Below are 13,189 nucleotides of genomic sequence, written 5' to 3' on the forward strand. Positions count from 1 at the left end.
GAGATTACAGAGAATAATGCTATGTTCAGCATATATCACACAAAATGAGATGGATCCCTTTCAAAATTATGTGAGATATGGCTGTCAAAAAATGATAGGACCTTCATGGGCTGTGGCAGGGAAGTGTCTACTTCACCCTGCCGAAGTCCGACAATATCGAAGCTGATATTGTCGGCACCAAAATGTCGAAAGCGAAAGTCATTATGCATGTAAATGGAAATCTCCGTAAGGGGAGATTTCCGTTTACTGCAATGTAGTGCGATCTCGGAGTTGGTATATTTAAGTAGCGGAGGGGGGGGTGCAGGGGGGCTTGCCCCCCTGATAGAGCAATTTGTGCTGTGTTTGGATGGATTTTTTTTTGTATGTGTGTGTGTTCGATGTTTGGGGGTTTTGACATTTTCGTGTTAATTATTACGCTGTCGACAGTTTGAGTTTTCGACAGCGTAATATAAATGCGGCAGGGAACATGGAAGTGAAAACATTAAAAGCTACTGAAAAAATTGTGGGCAGCAATATCATCTAGGTGATACAGACAGAAATAACACTTGGATGAGTTTAACTACGTGGACACAGAGCTTTCCTTTATGCTACTTTCTGCAACATTGATTTGGAAAGGGAAAGTGTTGATGCTTGAAAATCCAGAAGCAGCAACTGAAAAAGAAAAAAACAAAGGCATTACCAGTGAGTCTGATGTAACTGCAGATGAAATGAATGGGAAAGGAAATGACTTTAGCGACTCTGATAAGTCTTGGAAAGTAAGGAAGAGTGGAACGAAATGATTAACTTGACAGAGACAGTTGTGTAGTTTGCAACAGTGACACCATATACAAGATGTACACAGAAAGACTGAGAAGTGCAACACATGTGACTGTGAGGACTCAAAAGGACTGCGACTTTGTACCATGAGAACAAGAACTACAAAATGAAGAGACAAATGTTAGTAGCATCTTAAAATGAGGCGAATAAAGACTTTTCAAAATTTTTTCACTGAGTATGCTCTAAAGATGAACTTTTCTGATGATATACGAAAAATGGACAGCTATGAGCTGTAGTATGCTGAACAAAGTTGGATAGTGAAAAGAAAATGTCTGCAAATACCAGGTGAGAGGAACAAGTTGGTTTAAATTTCATTTCCTGTTGAATATATCAAAAAGCTGAGTTTCTGCTATCACTTCCACCAACTATGTGCTGTTTTTTAAACGTGATATTTTTCTACAGCAAACAAGGTAAAACATGTTATGTGATGGAATGTGTCCAGATATTAATGGTTCCATAAACTGCAATGTAGTAGATTAAGGGTGAAGTTTAGTCATGTGTTTAAAGGATTGCATTACAATTTCTGGGTACAGCACATGGGATCATAATAAACATTTGAAACTTTTGGTTTCAATATCAGGAGCCACTTTTTTACAATTTGAAACCTTGACAAATACAAATGAAATAATACTTCTGAAAGACATGTTATTATAAAAATAATTAGCTGTTGAATGTTGAAATATGATATGGATTACTTTTAATTTATAGTGGATTATTTCAGCTTAACTCATTCACATCTGGAACACTGATGACGCTTGTTTACTGCTTCACTCCTTCAGCATTAGTTGTATGGCCTACATTGTTTCACTCACACCAAACACAGCAGTTTTGTAACAGTGGTATTGAATCTGCGGTATCTAGTGCAATTATTAAGCAACTTAAATGTAAGAAAATTATTTTAATTAAACATGTGAGGCAAAAAGCTGCTTTACATGTTCAGTTAAAACGATTTTTCTCACACACAAATTTTATTTGTCTTTGACTTCAGAGCAACTGCTGCCTATCCTGCTAGTGGTCAAGAATGTAACACCTCATTAACTGACTGCCAGTTCATGTCAGTGATGCAATAATGCTTTTTAGAAATATTCATACTAACGAAATGTGTTGCATGCACTGACAACAATATGCAGACTGGATGGGTCTTAAGATTAAAGTGTTAACACTGTTCAAACACCTTTATTAAAAAGGTGAAAAGCAACTGCTGACTACCTATGGAAGTTGGATATTAATGGTTAAATGAAAACTAGATAAGTTTATATAATGGGTAATACTATAGAATAAAACAGAGAAGTTTAAAATAATTAAAGGTGCAGTCTGCTAAAGGAAGTAACATATATATCATAATACTAAAGGAGAAAAGCTGAACAAATGACTGATGTACTGGACTGAAAGACTTGGATATGTTAATATGAAGTTGGCTCAATGTCTGATGACAGAAAAAGTGATAAAGTTGATTATGCTTGTTGCTCTTTCTCTGATAAATAATAAAACGTTGAAACTTTTGTACATTTTGCTTATCTTGCTTTATAGACTACAAATGGTGCTAAACTGTTGAAGAATGTATTACTGAAGTGCCACCAGCTCCTTCTCTCTCCTGCTGGTAACATTAAGGTCATACAGGGGCACAAAGCGAAATGGAGCAAGAATAAAAGACTATGAGAAATATGTTTGTAGGGATGGGTGCAAGATGGAAGATGTGCAACTGTCAGAATGACTGATTAAATGGACATTAATAAATCTGAGCGCCCAAATGGGGTTATGGATATGAGGGTATTAGAGACCAGGATTTTAACATACACATCAGAGTACAGGCAAAGAAAAATAAATAGTGGGATCTAAGCGAAAGACCAACACTGGTAGAGTTTTTAGTAGACTCTAGAACAAAAGCTGCTGTAAAAAATGGATAATTAGTAAGGTATATAAAATACTGCATGATAACTACAGGAATCAATTAGAGGAGGTTAGAAAGGATTGGGAGAAGAGACTTGATAAGCAATTCAGAAAGAAACAATGGGAGGATATATGTATGGCTCCCAAATATAAGATTTAGGATCTTTGCTTGGAAGTGTTGGCACAGTTATTTCTATACCCCAAGCAGACTCCAAAGAATTTTCCCCATGTGGTAAATGCTGGTGTAGTGGCGGGGAAGGAGGAGATAATTGGGAACACACACACACACACACACACACACACACACACACACACACACACACACACATATATATATATTTTTTTGGAGTGTATTGAATTGGAAAACTATAAAAAATTCCCAGCAGACTATTCGGTTATAAATACTGGATTATCAAATTGATGTAAATGATTTTTCTGAGCTGTGATACAGAATCAGAATTACTTAGACATAGTAAGGCCTTGCTGAGTTTAATTATGGTGGCTGCAAAAAAAAAAAACAATTACTAAAAAATGGAAATCAAAACCTAACCTAACTATACTAGAAATAATGACCATAGTAACATAGATAAAATAACTGGAAGTGGGATTTTCAGTGGTAGGTGCAAATTACATAGAAAAAAATGGGAACTGTGGGAACAATACATGCAGATAAATATTTTAGAAGAGGAATGAGGTTTAAGTCAAGGCAGGAACTGAATGAGCTACACAATGTTTCTCTAACAATAACTATATAGATAAGTCATGTACAATGTTTGCAGCTGAAAATATGTCAATATGGTTTGTTTTCATTTATATAAAAGTATGACTGTCTACATCATAAATGATAATTCAATAAAGATGTTTCCTGATTAAAAAATGGATGTCAGCAGACACCTGTAGCTCATAACACAGAATGATACATACGCTGATTAGCTAAGAAAAATAATGTTTAAAAGGCAGAGTACTCTTTAGGAACCTGAGTGAGGTATACAGCATTTGTTGCCTTTGGTAATATAACAAGTAAATGTTGGCTACACAATGGCATATGTGATAAGTACTTGGAAGAAATTAATCAACCACTATTAATCTGGTGCTAAAGATTATGCTAAGATAGAACTGGGATAATAGAGGCCTCAACCAGTCCTGGTACTGGCATTAAGCCATAAGTGCTCAATCCTGAATCTGAGACTCAAGCTGCACCAAAAGTCAAACATATGTTTGATGCCTAGGCCACGAATGGGTGACTTGGTGGATCCCCCTTAACTGGAACGTTAGATCCTGATGCACTTGGGGAAGATCATGAATAAAAGAGTCCTTGGCCTTAGGTATCACCAACACAACTCTATAATCCACTCTCTGTAATAAAAAACAGTCAGCCTCAAGTTCTGGTTCATCTAGCAGGGACTGAGTGGAAACTACATCCCAAAAAAACAGTAACTGGAGTGACAGCCAGGGACACACCTCTCCTTTGCTCTTTGAGCCCTCTGACTATCTGCCACAGAGGAGATCTTTTAGTTTTGAGCCTTTGCTAGTCAAAGATGACCAAGCACCAGCATGTTATAGAAGGCCATTTTAACAGTGGACTTACCACCAGGAAGGCTAGACTGAGGCTTACCCTCTGAATTTTGGTCCTTGTGATGGCAATGCAAAATGGGGTCTAAGGCTGCTTGTGTCACCCTCTTGCTGATCCCCATATGAGGGACTCTTAACTGCCAGTATCCTCCTGATAATGATGCAGACCAATCGTCATTACCCTTTGATATTTGTGGACAGCACAATTGAAACAGTAGCATTTATGGTACTGCTTCATGTTCTGTTCCTGCTCAAGGTTGAAAGTGCAATGTTATTTCATCTCTTGACTAGTAATGCACTGCCCGCCACAACACTTTGCAGGTTTGCTTCTAAGAATCATATGCAGGAACTTTTCATTGCCGTGCATTAGGAGGAAAACTGCATTGTGAAAGTGGCAAGAAAAGAACTACAGGTTAAAAGGCTAATAATACTGAGGTAACCACTACTAAAACAACATTATTCATTATCTCCTCTGCCAACACCACCACAAAAGAAAAAGTAAACCGTACAAAATTACTGGGTGTCACGTTAAATCTTCTTTCTTCTTTGTCTTTCGGCTTTTCCCATTTAGGGGTCGCCACAGTGGAACTCTCGTCCACTAATGAGTGGCAGTGGATTTTTACAGTGCCGACACCCAACCTTCAAAGAAGGAATGCCCATTCACACACGCACCTACCTGCATGTCTTTAACATCACTTGACCGCGGGGAGGATGTGCAGACTCCACACAGAAGGCGCTCCAGCCGAGAATCGAATGGGAAAACCTCTTGCTGTAAGGCGACAATGCTAACCGCTGCACCACCACGGCCCTTGACTAGCTGAAATTCATTCACCCTGTACAAAGTGGTTAAAAACACATCAAAAATAGGTACATTATAGAGAGTAAAAACCTCTTTCACTGACATAGCCAAAAGACATAAAACCTCTACATTTTTGTTGCCATCTCTCCTCAATGTTGCTGTAAACTTCAAGTCTCACAACTGTCCAAACTTGAGCAATATTATAATAAAACAGCCAGATTTGCAGGAAACTATAACAGAACTGGTTAGAACTACCACATCAGCTAAGCTCTTTCTCAAGTAGCTCTAACACACACACTTCTCTATAACCCAGGAAACTGCACAGTCCGTAAGAACTTAATACAACACTACCCCAATAGAATTTGATACTCTAGAGAAAAATCACTAATCACTATAACCAAATCATCTAATACTGCAGTTCTCTCTTTATATTCAAGTAGTGTATTTAAACTAAGGTGCTAACAACATCCCATTACCACTGAAAGCCATTCAAAATGCAGACTCATTTAAAAAGTACAGTTTTGTACCTACCATAAATGTAGATGTTCGAAGATCCACACTGCTGCAGTCCTAACACTTGGGTAGTCCGCTGTCCCTCGGTCGGCCCGAATATCAGAGTATAAGGCTGACGTTGGTCAAGGCGCATTTGACTGACATCAGAACGTCAGGGTACAAATGCGCATGACCGACGTCATATCCTCAGTCTTTTCTTGCCCCAGATGTCAGAAGACCCTAAAAAGAAAGGTCAAAACCCATAGACAACAACTAAACAACCAACCAGCCTAACACCAAAAACATGTATAATATATACAATATATACAATATACATAATATACACAATATACCCCAGATGGATAACTCAACCCACACAACCACCTCAAACTACAGAGGGGAAGGAGGGAGGGTAAATTGGACTGCAGCAATGTGGATCTTCGAACATCTACATTTATGGTAGGTACAAAACTGTACTATGTTCTTCATCTCACATTGCTGCAGTCCTAACACTTGGGTAGAATCCCAAAGCAGAGGTAAGGGAGGATGGCTAAACTATAATGAAGCAGGAGCTGCCAAAATGCCCTGCAACACAGCAGTGGCAAAACCAGCCCTGGATTTAGAATACAGTGGAAGGTGGTAATGCCTAGAGAAGGTATGCACTGAACTCCAAGTGGCTGCCTCCAAAATATCCTTAGTTGCCACCCCCCTCAAAAAAGCTGTGGAAGTGGCAGTAGCCCTAGTGGAATGAGGCCTAATCCCAGCTGGAATCTCTTTGCCATGATGGGAATAACAGAAAGCAATGCAAAATCCAATCCACTTAGAAACAGTTTGTTTTGACACGGGCTCGCCCTGAGAGCACAAAGCAAAAGAAACTAATAACTGCTGAGATTGTCTGAACCCTTTAGTTCTGTCCAAATAATATCGCAACTGCCTGTGTACATCTAAAGTGTGCAAAATCTTTTCCCCTTTATTTTGGGGATTTGCATAAAAAGTAGGCAAATGAATAGTTTGGTTTAAAGCCACACTAGAAACCACTTTAGGCATAAAGGAAGGATTAGTACGTAAAGATACCCTATCCTTATGGAAAATTAAGAAAGGCACAACTGCCATAAGGGCCTGCAATTCAGAAACCCTTCTTGCAGAGGTAATGGCCAACAAAAAAGCAGTCTTCCATGAGAAATATTTCAACTCAGCAGTAGCTGCAGGCTCAAAAGGTTGTAGAGTGAGTTTCTCCAACACAAAATTGAGATCCCAAGCAGGAGTAGGAGCTCTTCGTGGGGGTCTTATATTCTTTGCCCCTCTAAGAAATTGCTTGAACAAAGGATGAGAAAACAATGGTGGGTCACAGTCGTAGTGAGCTGAAATTGCTGCAGCATGAATCTTAATAGAAGAGAAGGACAAACCTTTGTCCAATAACTCAGTAAGAAATTGAAGAGCCACACTTAAATCAGGCTCAGAAACATCCAAATCCTTGGCTGCACTCCAAAACAAAAATCTCTTCCATTTATCAGCGTACACTTTCCTTGTACTAGGCCTTCTAGCTTCCAAAATCACATTCAAAACTTGTTGTGGAAGTTGAGACCCTCTATGGTTTAAAACAGAATATGCCAGGCTGTTAGGTGAAGAGAGTGAAGTTTGATATTGAGCAAATGACTGTCCTCCTGGGACAACAGATGTGGAATCAAAGGCAAAGGCCATGGAGGCTTCCGTACTAGACTTCTCAGTAAGGGGTACCAGTGCTGTCGAGGCCAATCTGGAGCTATCAAAATCATCCTTGGCTTGTCCTGTCTGACCTTCAGAAGTACCTTTGGGAGGAGAGGCAGAGGTGGAAAGGCATACACATGAAGATTTTTCCAACTGAAAGAAAGAGCATCCACTTTCCAAGCTGTGGGATGAAACCTCTTAGGTGCAAAACTTTGGCAGCTGGTGGTTTAGTGGAGAAGCGAACAGATCTATGTCTGGAGTTCCCCAGGACACTGTCAATTTCTGAAATACATGAAGATCCAGTTTCCACTCGTGGGGATCCATGATTTGTCTGCTTAACACATCTGCTAAGGAGTTCTGTGCTCCGGCAGAAACCTTGCCTGAAGACTTAGTTGTAAACTGAGAGCAGTCTCCCACAAAATCATTGCTTGCCTGCATAGAGGATAAGAATGTGTTCCCCCTTGCTTGTTGATGTACCACATGACAGTTGTGTTGTCTGTTAGAATCAACACCTGCCCTGGAAGAAGTAAATCCTTGAAAGCTATTAATGCAAACTGGACTGCTAACATCTCCTTCAAGTTGATATGTAGATGCTGTAGTCTGACAGGCCACTTGTCTTGTATCCACTTTCCATTTAGATGAGCTCCCCAAGCTTTGTCTGAGGCATCTGTCGTTAAAATTTGACTCGCCTCTGGCTGGGTCACAGAGAGTCCCTTGTTTAGGTGACATTCCTGAGCCCACCACAAAATTCCTTCTGAATGCAAGGTATTAATTGAATGAGAGTGTCCAGATCCTGGGAGTGCTGTGTCCATACATTTTAGAGATACCATTGCAACTTCCTCATATGCAGTTTGGCATTGGGAAGCACCAGAATACAAGATGCCATGAACCCTAAGGCTTGAAGGACTGTCCTTGCAGTCAGCCCGGACTGAAGAGATAGATGATGGAAGTAAAGGGAAAGATTCTTTTGTTTGTCCGGGGTTAGAAAGGCCATCTGGGATGCTGTATTCAGTCTTACACCCAGAAAGCACATGTCTTGAGAGGGTACTAGACTGGACTTTATTTCGTTCACAGAATACCCCAGGCATCTTAGCACTGCTATCACATATTCCAAAGCGATGAAGAAGCTCGTCCTTCCTTGAGCCAGAATCAGGCAATCGTCCAAATAAGGATAGATTTGTATTCCTTTTAGCCTGAAGAAAGCTATCACTGGAGCCAGAACTTTCGTAAATACTCTGGGCGCAGTAGATAAGCCAAAGGGCAATGCAGAGAACTGATAGTGAGAAGTCCCAGTCCGAAACGCAGATACTTCCTGCAACTTAGCCTGATAGGAACATGAAGGTAAGCCTCCTTGAGATCCAAAGTTACCATCCAGTGATCCTTGCCCAGCAGAGGTAAAAGCTGTTGTAACGTCAACATTTTGAACTTGGGAATGTCCAGATAAGTGTTGAGGATAGACAAATCCAAAATTGGTCTCCACGTGTTCCCCTTTTTTGGTACAAGGAACAGGCGAGAATAAAATCCTAGGCCCCTTTCTGGCATAGGAACCGGCTGTATGGCCCCTATTTGAAGTAACAGAGAAATTTGCTTGTGAGCCTCTATTCTTTGTTGAGGAGGAATGTCTGGCATGCCTTTGAAAGGAGGCAAGGCATGGAAATAAAACCTGTAGCCGTGATGTATGATATCCAATACCCATCTGTCTTGGGTAATCAAATTCCAATTTTCTTTGAAAAGTGCCAACCTTCCTCCCAAAGGTGCTGCCAGGCGAGAAGGTTCTGGCAGCTGAAAAGGTAGGTCATTGGGTCTGCTTACGAAAGGACTGACCCCTGCCCTCACCCGAAGACTGTGCAGGAGAACTCCCTGTTCTAGGCCTGAAAGAGCCCTGACCTCTGCCCCTGCCACGTCTAGATCTACCCCTAGACTGGGAATCATAAGAAGGATCGTCCACCCCTTAGTAGGCCAATTTCTACTAAACTTTGGAGGCTGAACCTGCAAAAAATCTTTAACAGTCTGCATAGACTTAGCCTTGTCTTCCATTTTCTTTAAAACTGCCTCAACAGGAGAACCAAACAAGACATCAGATTGCAAAGGGGCATCCAAAATTCTAGTTTTAACATGGTCAGATAAATTTTGATCCCTCAGCCAGGCATGCCTGCGAAGAACTGTCCCAGTGGCAGCCACCCTAGATGAGGCCTGTACAGCATCAAAACCACATTGCAAAGAATGCTTACCCACCTGTTCAGAAACATGCACTAAATCTTGTAACTCTTTACAATCAATACCTTCCGCCAGAGCATCAACCTTAGATTTCAACTGTGAAAGGAGATAATTTTGATATTTCAACATGTGAAACTGGCAATTCAAAGCTCTCATGGCTAGAGTGGAAGAAGTATAAACTTTCTTTCCCCATCTATCCAAAGCCCTGGCCTCTTTATCTGCAGGAACCGGATTCTTGACAACAGAAGCCTTAACCCCCTTAGGCCCCTGGCTAACAGTTTCTGGGTCCGCCCTAGGACTCTTAAAAAGATACTTATGAGCTTCAGGCACCCTGTAATACCTATCTGGTTTAACAGGAGCAGGAGGCAAAGAATCAGGATTAAGAGAAGCCTCTGCAAACACATCTTCCACCACATTCAGAACAGGAGGTATAACTAAAGGCCTATGCTGGGGTAAAAACAAAAATTCCCTAAGCCTTTTCCTGGAATCAGAGAAGTCCTGACCCTCCCATTTAAAATGCTCTCTCATGGAGTGAAGGGTCTCTGAAAAAGAAAAATCCTCAGGAGGAGAAGCAGAAGGAGTAGAATCATCCACATCAGAATCAGAATAATGAGAATACTCCTGCAAGTCTTCAGCCGAAGACTCAGACACATCCGAAGCCTGCTCATAATCCCCCAACCCTGGTTCCATCCTTGGCCTCTTATCAGGAGGGGGCATAGAGCCTCTAATTAAAGTAATTAAATCTTCTGCCATTTTAAGCATGTGCTTCTTGGGCACAGAACCTGAAGAACTAGGAGTGACACCCACAGAAGCTAAACTAGACCTGTCTCTAGGAGAAGCCTTGGAAGCAGAAAGAGAGGGCCTAGACACCTTAGGAAGGGAGGGGAGTACAGATATCTGAGAAGCCCCTACAGCCTGACCTGCCTCCTGGGAGGCCACATCCTGTAAAAACAAAGTTTCTCCCTGGGACTCCAGAGAGGCCTCCGTCGGAACCACCGGTTCCACCAACGCCTCTAAAGAACCGGCGTCCGGTTCGGACGACTCCTCTAACCTAGGTTTAACTGCCTTGTCCTTACGCTTCTTTGAGGAAGCCGGCGTCGGAGCATCCGACGGCATATTGTAATTGCACCGCTTCCCAAAGACCAACCTGGCACAATCCAACCTTCGCTTTATAGTGCGTTTATTGAACCTAGCACAAAAGCGACACCCAACAACGTCGTGCTCAGGTCCCAAACAAGGTATACACAAATTATGGTAATCCCTATGCGGTATCTGTTTCCCACAAGAAATACAGTTATTCACTTTTTCTGACATCCGGTAAACCACTGAGGCAAGAAAAAACCAAAATATTCCCCAACGGGGTACTTAACCAACTCTGACTTCGGTCTGAAACTCCGAATTCGAAAAATTTCAGAACGCCGAACGGCACTTGCAACACTGCTTCTGCATCGGACCATGCGGCAAAAAAGACTGAGGATATGACGTCGGTCATGCGCATTTGTACCCTGACGTTCTGATGTCAGTCAAATGCGCCTTGACCAACGTCAGCCTTATACTCTGATATTCGGGCCGACCGAGGGACAGCGGACTACCCAAGTGTTAGGACTGCAGCAATGTGAGATGAAGAACATCACAACTAAAACTTCACCTATAAGATCAATGCATCTGCTCCTGTACATCTCCAGGATAAATGCCACTACTATCTTCAGCTTGTCATATCATCGAACTACTTCTCTTCATTCAGAATCCTATGCATCACATACAGTCATTACCAATACCTGAAAAGTTTTACTAGCCCCTCAGAGCCATAAACATATAAGGTGCTCATCCCTCACCATTACATTGTATTATACCTGATAGTGATAGATATATCGCTATCTATCTATCTATGTATAATATATATATATATATATATATATATATATATATATATATATATACACATATACATATAAATATATATATATATATATATATATATATATATACTAATAGACACACACATATATATTTATATTGACACACACACACACATATATATATATATATATATATATATATATATATATATATATATATTTTGACACACACACACACACACACACATATATATATATATATATATATATATATATATATATATATATATATATATATTTTGACACACACACACACACACACACATATATCTATATAAAACTAGTATTTTTATTCCATCACTTCTTAACTACAGTATTAGCATTTCCAGCCCAACCTAGTTCCTACCCTCATCACCATTTATTTGAATTTCTAAGCACTAATCACATGATCTATTATCTATATGACAAATAGCCCACCAATACATCTCTTCAAATGCTCAATGTTCAACATCTACTAAGGCAAAATATCTTTTATACTGTAATACATGCCTCTGTTTCATATGAATGTGATCAAAATAGCAAATGAATGTTTAATTGTTAATGCATGTTACTTAATATCTGTTTAAAAATGTTTGTAATATGTTGGAGCTTCTCTCCCCAAAGCCTCCACTGAAAAGGATTTTTTGACTAAACTTAGTCGGTCAACTATGATAAACAAAAGCAAAATAAAATAAAATCACAGAATAATGTCAAGGTGTGTGCTAGCACCAGGCATTGATGCATGTGAGTAAGGGAGCTTCTACGTCAAAGTACTTATTTTGACTGATAGGATGAACCTAATCAATAACCATCATGTTTTCACACTTGCACAAAATAATCATTTACTTACTTTTTAATTCACTATATTGACATACACATATAAACGTGTGTGTGCGTGAATTATACCATTTAATACTGTACAGTTTACAAATGTTGCCTGAATAGTCAGGCAACAAGCCAGCCCTTCTGCATCCCACCCTCATATCTGCCTGCACTATATAAGGATTTATGTGCAACTCTTAAATGCCCACCATCTAGTGCAAACACTACAGTTCTGAAAGACTTAACAGTACGGAATCTGACTTGTTGATATATTTCTCCTAATAACTGCCTTTTTTTTCATTTAGGCAAAATCTTAAAACAGTGACATCCCTAGTACATTTTCTTAAAACACCTTCTCTGTACTGAAAACAGTAATTTTGTTAAGGTTAAACATTGCACATCTCCCAGAGTGTTAAGGCTGTGTGCTACGTACGGAAATATTTGATCTGAAAGCTTTTTTTTTTTACTGCAGCAGTTTGTAAACCATACCTTAAAGAGTTTTGTCACAGTTTTGTGACTTACCTGTTACACCAAATGTGGTATACAAACAGCTGATTTGTGTCTCTAGAATATCTGCAAATCATTTCATGTTTATATATATAAAAAAAAAAAAAAAAAAAAAAAAAAAAACAAAAACAAAAAACACCCTCATAAAATTTGTTTTCTCCATGCCAATGACATTGAGGTTTAATGTTGATCTTTAACCTCAGTGACATCAACTGCAGGGGAAAGCATGAGGCATCCATAGACTCTAATCATAATGGATGCAATTTGCGCATGTGCAAAGAGGCTTCCAATCATGTAGGAAAATGGTAAATTTATTAGGATCATGGTTTTAATAAAAAAACTTTACAAAGCTTTTTATCAAAAAATAGCCCAAGTAAGTAAGGATACACTTTTGCAAAATGCATAGTGGCATTTGATTCAACAGATGCCACAATACAGTAGTACATCACTATATATACCACTTGATAGT

Source organism: Protopterus annectens, chromosome 3.part1, assembly GCF_019279795.1.
Source record: "Protopterus annectens isolate FY-2018-M chromosome 3.part1, PAN1.0, whole genome shotgun sequence".
In the NCBI taxonomy this organism is placed as follows: Eukaryota; Metazoa; Chordata; order Ceratodontiformes; family Protopteridae; genus Protopterus; species Protopterus annectens.